Below are 7,385 nucleotides of genomic sequence, written 5' to 3'. Positions count from 1 at the left end.
AAACACTGTGCAAGAAGGAATCCACACACAGAGACAGGTCATCAGACAAATATAAATGAGTAAGTAGATCCCAAAATATGAAAAAATAAGAAAACAGAATCACCTGAAAGTAAAAATGGCAACTTCAATATCGCTTTAAGAGTTAATCTCACAGTAAATGTAAAAGGAATAAATGGCTCTGTGTAAAGAAAAACAAACACACAGATTTACAGAATGCATCACCACGTTTCCAAATTTACCCAACATGCACGGGTATACTTGATACCAGGCCTTTGGAGGTTCAATTATTGTTGCTGTAATTATACTTGATATTAAGGAAACGGGCTGCTGTTGTCTTTGATTCATGGCGGGGAAGTCTTTTCAAAGGTACTTCAGGGCCCTATGCCTCACTTTCTAATGTTAGAAAAGTCTAGAATTCATTTTCTACAAGTCACATCCGAGACAGCACTCAAACCTAAAGCACTTTTTCTTGTGAACAAAGGAGCAGCCATTCCCAGAGGCCAGTCCAACCTGAAATACCAGATTTCCTAATGAGAAGTCAGCCCAGAGTCTGTGCAGCTCACTCTGTACCATGTTTAACTCTTGCCTCTCCTCAGGGCCTCAGGGTTGTGCTCTACAGTACCACGAAGTCTATTTGAATTAATAAAAAACAAAAAATGATCTCTGGTGGAAATCGTCCCTGGGGAAGGACATCATGGTTGGTAAAGTACAGGGTCATCGAAAAAGAGGAAGACTTCAATGAGATGGACTAACAAAGTGGCTGCAAATATGGCCTCAAACATACCTATTATTGTGAGGATGGTGCAGGACCAGGCAACATTTATTTCTGTTATACTTGGAGTTGCTATGAGTTGAAGCTGACTCCATGTACCTAATAAATATGCATAATATAGGAGCCCTGTGGTGCAATGATTAAGCACTGAGATACGAACCCGAAAGGTTGGTAGTTTAAACCCACCCAGCTTCTCCCCAGGACAAAAGACCTGGCAATCTGCTCCTGCAAAGATTACAGTCTAGAAAACTCTATGGAGCAGCTCTACTTTGTTACATGGGGTCACTAGTAGCCGAAAATCAATTCAAGGGCAACTAACAACAACACGTGTAATGTACCTTTATACATACATAATCATTCCAGAGTACCTAAGAAGCAAGCTATATGAGGTAATACATAGTACCACCAATTGTTACAAAATCATTTATTAATCTTTCCAATTAATGTAACTTTTCAGATAAAAAAGGTAATTAAATTAATAATTACAATCATTTTTCAAAGTATATCACCATGAACTACTGAGTTGTTTCACAAGGTATATTAGACATCTCTTAAATACCTAATGTTTTTAACTGTATTACTAATTATTCTATTTATCAATGAAAATATGAAGTTCCACATTGAGGTGTTTGGTTTTTTTTTTGGTCCAATTGTTGATATTCCTATTGTCCTCTTTAAAAATCAGTCTTTAGATTCGGGAGTTTAAGGACTTATGATTCTTCTTAATTATACTTGACACGTTCAATAGTAATATCTAATGAGGTTTTTCTACTTTTGTTTTTAATTTATGTAGGTTTTTAAAGGAGCCCTGGTGGCACTGTGGTTAAGAGCTCAGCTGCTAACCGAAAGGTTGGCAGTTCGAATCCACTAGCCGCTCCTTGGAAATTCTATGAGGTAGTTCTACTCTGTCCTGTAGGGTTCCTATGAGTTAGAATTGACTCAACGGCAATGAGTTTAGGTTGGTTTGGGTAGGTTTTTTTAAAGAAATTTCAGATGTGAAAACTTTTGGTTATTAAAAATCCTGTAATAAGAAAAATAGCAGCATCTGAAGCATTAATCTTTTATTAAAAACCAAGGAATTAAAGAACTGCAAAAGAGAACAAGATATACCTTTCCTCAGGGCCTGCAATTAGCTTCCTTCTTTCTTTCTTTTATTCCTTCTTTCTCTCTCTCTTTCTTTCTTTCTTCCTTCCTTTTTTTCTTTCTTTCTTCTTTTCTTTGCCTATGAAGTTAGCAAAGATAAAAAGCAAAGCTAACCTTCATTGATAGCAAAAATATGGCAGAAATGAACATTCTCAAGCTCTGTTGGTAGGACAAATCAGTACAGCTGTTTAGAAAGATATGCTAGCAGTTAGTATCCAAAGACTTAATTGATTCCTTTGACCAAATAATTCTGCTTTGGTCAATTTAGGCTAAGGAAATAAAGATACACAGAAGTTTTTGGTAAAAGGATATTCATTTCAGCATCATTTATAATGGTGAAAATTGGAACCAACCATGAAAAAACAAACTGTAATCCTCTGATTAATGTGGTTGAGGAACCAGGCATCAGACGTCTTTAGGTCTCACTTCTAGTTCTGCTGTGCACTTAATGTGACTTCAGATGAGACACTTAATCTATGCACTGAATTCTTCAGAATCTGAGTAAATTGGTTTAATAAACTGTAGATAATCTACCACTCAGCCAAAGCTTTGACTCAAGTTACTAAAATTCAAGAGCTGCATTAAACTTTACTGCCCAGAAGTACAAAATTTCTTTATTTTAAAACTTTTCTATTTCCAGAGAAAGAACTCTTACAACAAATAGCATTACAATGTATTTTAACATTATCTTATTATTTATTTTACAAAGCAACATACTAATAACATAAATAAAGCATTTTAGAAGTATTTTCTCAAATAAAATCGACACAATTAGCATAATGGCTTCTTCATGGAACAAGTAACATACTCAATAAACATTAGCTTGTCACAGGCAATGCTCTAGGAGTATTATATGTATTGATTCACTTAATCTTCACCTATCATTATCCCCATTTTACAGATGAGTAAATTGAAGTACAGAGAGCTTAAGTAATTTTCCCACATAACCCAGCTAGGAAATGAATGGCAAAGTCAGAATTGGAATCCAAGCAGTCAGGCTTCAGAGCCTGAGGTCTTAACTGCACAATACTGTTATTAAAATACAATAATTAAATACAAATACGATAATTAAAACTTATGTAACCTAGATCAGTGTTAAATAACGCATTGGGATTTTGGTTAAACAGAAGCAGGGGAGGCAGGGAAGAAAAGAGATTCTCAAGGAAGTTTTCATGAAGGTGATGGTGATGCCAAAATCTTCATTGAGTCACTGGGGGAGGGGAGACAGGCTGGTGAAGAACATTCTAGGCCGAGAGCACAGGTTGAGCTAAAGGACAGACCTCTGAGTATTTGGCTTTTCTCTGAGGCTAGAACACCAGAGATGAAGAAGAAGAGTGGGCAGAGAGTTTATGATTTATCTCACCTTTTTTTTCCCTACGATAAATGAAGATGGAAAGATTTCAAGTGGCAGAGTGACATGTATATGTTTTCAAAAGAGCCATCACTCTGGCAGCAGTGTGGAAAGTGGATCGGAGAATGGAAAATACTGGAGTACAGAGGACAAAAAGGCAAGAGATACAAGTATAGTAGCTTCAGGGCAGTTGGGTTGGAGAGGAAGGGACAGATTAACAGTATCATGTAATAGACAGAATTCAACACTTTGGTCACCAATTATATGTGAGAGATTAGAGGAACAGTGACATGGCAGTGATAATTAAGGAAAAATTACTAAATATGTACGTGTATATTTTACAAGTTCCATGCCAGGTAAACTACTTTTGAGCAGGCCACTTAGGTTACTAAGAGAGGGAATTTGCTTTTTCTTCCTTATATTTCTCCTCCTTCTAATAACATCCTTAATCACAATCATTTTGTTTTCTCTTAATGACTAGATCACCTCCAAAGTAAACAATATATGAAAGACAGAGGTTACTGTAATTTTACACAAGTAATATGCACTTTATACATTTTTTGCCAGCCATGCAATCCCCTCAGGCATTATTTTCCTAGGCACACTGTGTGCATTATATGTGTGGGTACGTTATTTACGTGGGTGCGTTATTTGCAAAAAATACAGTAGTTTCTCAGTCACCTTTCTGTAGTCAAAATTCCTTTGATTCTGCTAAGGACTGAAGAGCTCACACTGAATACAGACAATTCCTAGTAATTTTGTTTTTAAAACATAATATTTTTTAAAGTATATGACTGATTGTGGTTTAGAAACTCAAATACCATAAAAAACTCCATTCTACCTCTCTGAAACTTTATCGTAATTTTTATTTGAAGGTAAGGAGAAAATTCAGTAATAGTTTACATATAAAAAGTTCTACTTAGGAATGATTGTTTTAGTGTGACATATTCCTTAAATAGTCAGCTCAGTTTTTTTAAAAATACATTTAAGGAAATAAAATTATAATTTTATGTTCTGGAGGATAATTAAACAACCAGGTTAAGTATCTTAGTAAACAGAAATGTGATTTTGCTTTATCTAAACTGTAATTCTAATGCTAACTCAGGATAGCAAATTGTTAAGATAACTTTCAAAGGCTGATTAAATTATAAATGAGTAAATAAATATTTGAATTAAATAATAAAAGTCTTTGAAAATGACTAAAATCACTAAAAAACAATTATCCTCAAAGAACCAAAAGGCAGCATCTGAAAACCCCATACCAGAAATAGTACCAATGACCCACCAGACAGTCATGTAACAAACCCACTGTTCTCAGAGACAGGACATAGATCTCTTCTAAAGCTGCTTGTCTCAACCTCCAAGGCCAGGAGGCTGTTACAGACTAATTAGACCCAGAGAAGAGGGCTTTGTCTCATTCTTCTCCCAGGAGATGCAAAGGTAAAGCTGGAATTGTAATTTGCTGGACAGCCTAGACTTTGCACCATTCTCCGAAGTAAAAGCTAAGTATATAAAGGAAAGACTTTAATGGAAATATAAGAGATTGAAACAATTACAAAGAAAGTTATTTTAGAAAAATGACAGAGTATGCTTAAATTATTTTCTAAATTCAGTAACATACCCTTTTAGCAAAGAAAAAAAAAAGGAAGGAAAAAAAAACGTACTTACTAAATAATAAAGGGAATAAGCAAAAGTACACAAGCTATGAAGTCACACAAACCTCCACCAGTTACTAGCTGTGTGACCTTAGGCTTAACCTCTCTGACACTTTATTTTCTTCATCTGTAAAATGATAATTATACATACTGTAGTGAGTTGAATTTTCATTCCCCCAAAAGATATGTCCACCCAAACCTCAGAATGTGACCTTATTTGGAATAAGGGTGTTTGCAGATGTACTTAAGGTAAGGATCTCGAAATGAGATCATCCTGCATGGAGGCAGAGATTGAAATTATGCAAAAGAAAGAAAAAAAGGAACATCTGGAACCTCCAGAAGCTGAAAGAAGCAAGGAATCGCTCCTAGGGCCTTCAGAGGGAGTGTGGCCCTCCCAACACCTTGATTTCAGAAACTCGTAGCCTCCAGAACTGTGAAAGAACAAATTCCTGTTGGTTTAAGCCACCGATTTGTGTTAATTTGTTACAGCAGCTGTGGGAGAATAATATACCTACTTTTAAGAGATGGTGTAATGAAATGAAATAATGTGTGTAAAAGCATCTAGCACAATGCCTGGCACATTCTGTTGTTGTTGTATGCTGTCGAGTCAATTCCGACTCACAGCAACCCAATATGACAAGGTAGAATTTCCCCATAGGGTTTATAACTGCCCCATAGGGTTTCCTAGGCTGTAACATTTACAGAAAGGAGCCCTGTTAGTGCAGTGGCTAAGCACTCAGCTGCTAAACAAACGGTTGGCAGTTCGAACCTACTACCCACTCCACGGGAGAAAGATGTAGCAGTTTGTTTCCATAAAGATTTATAGACTTAGAAACCCTGTGGGGGCAATTCTATTCTGTCCCATAGGGTCGCTATGAATGGGATCGACTCGACAGCAATGGGCTTTGTTGGGTAATCTTTAGAGGAACAAATGGCCAAGTCTTTTCTCCTGAGGAGTAGCTGGTTGGTTTGAACCACCAATCTTTCAGTTAGCAGCCGAGTGCTTAAGCACCAAGGCTCCGTAGGCTCCAGTAAACAAATGGTCAAACTAGGATAGTTCGCTTCATGGTTCTTCCTTGACTTTGTGTTTCTAAAAAATAAATTATTCGAGTTTTTTTTCCCTTTCAGCACCAAATGAGGCAAAGCTGACTCTTCTTCCCCTGCCTGCCCAACCTGGCTTCATCTCTTGATTTGAATCATTTCAAAAAAATTAAAAAACAGTTGTGTGCCTGCTCTATGCAGCCAGTATCATGCTAAATGCTATGGGAGATATGTGAGAAGAGAAGTGACTCATGAATCCTGCAGTACAAATGAGGTGGCAAGACGTCTGTACATGAAACAACTAGAATAAGGCTAAAAAAATTATGGTTCAGCGCTAGATGAATTACCATGGTGAGTCACAAGCGGAAAAAAAGTGATGTGGCTTAGAGCAGTGATTCGCAAACTATCTATAGAAAAGGACCACTTTTGTTTTGTTTTCATTTCCAATCCATCATAAACCAGCAAGTTCTAATACCCATGACTATAACACAGCTCATGCTATCTGTGACTCACCACGAGTCCAACAATTCCCAAAAGTGGTCTATATCTTGCCCACAGGATGAATTCATTGATCACAAGCTTCAATTTTGGGATAGTGTTAAATTGCTAAAATGTTTCTAAACGCTTACTGTCAATTTCTGTATTCATCTTTTTGCAGACTAGCAACAAACTGATTTGGAACCAGCACCTGTCCATGTACTACTCTCTGAGCTTGCCTTGAGCTGGACCTAAAGGGTTGTTGTAAAGACTAAATGAGGTAACACATGTAAATACTTGAGAGAAGTGATTGACGCATTTTAAGTGTTAGCTATTATTATTATTACTAGTCTCTCCTCCTGGAAGTTCATCGCTTCTCCCCAGTTTCTAAGATTAACTCTAGAGGTATTTAAGCCATCCTAGTCCAATGCTTTCCTGTATTGGAAAAGATTAATTGCCAGAAAAGGGCATAATATTTGGTAAAGTAGAGGGTCAACAAAAATGAGGGAAACCCTCAATGAGATGGATTGACACAATAACAATGTCCAACAATGGACTCAAACATACCAACTATCGTGAAGATGGTGCAGATCATGAAGATGGCACAGGACCAGGCAACATTTTGTTCTGTTGTACATAAGGTCGCCATGAGTCTAAGCTGACTCAATGGCAACTAATAGCAACAATCCAATACTTGAACTCAGATGATGAATCCTTGATGTTCAAAAGCCCAAGGTCTGAGCAGAGTACATAGGACTTGCTCTTTCCCTGGCCCCCTTTCCAGGTAGTTGCCACTTATATCCTTCAAAGCCCAGCTCAAATGTCACTTCCTCAAATAAGCTGTATCACTTAGAATTGCATTCAACTGCATCTGATAGAAACCCGTTTACTCTGGTTTATCCCAACAGGGGCTCATTGTTATCACTTGATAGGAAACCAGGGGATA

This window comes from Trichechus manatus, unplaced genomic scaffold (assembly GCF_000243295.1).
Source record: "Trichechus manatus latirostris isolate Lorelei unplaced genomic scaffold, TriManLat1.0 scaffold00133, whole genome shotgun sequence".
Classification (NCBI taxonomy): Eukaryota; Metazoa; Chordata; class Mammalia; order Sirenia; family Trichechidae; genus Trichechus; species Trichechus manatus.
The sequence above is the reverse complement of the archived record's forward strand: the minus strand, read 5'-3'. Positions refer to the sequence as shown.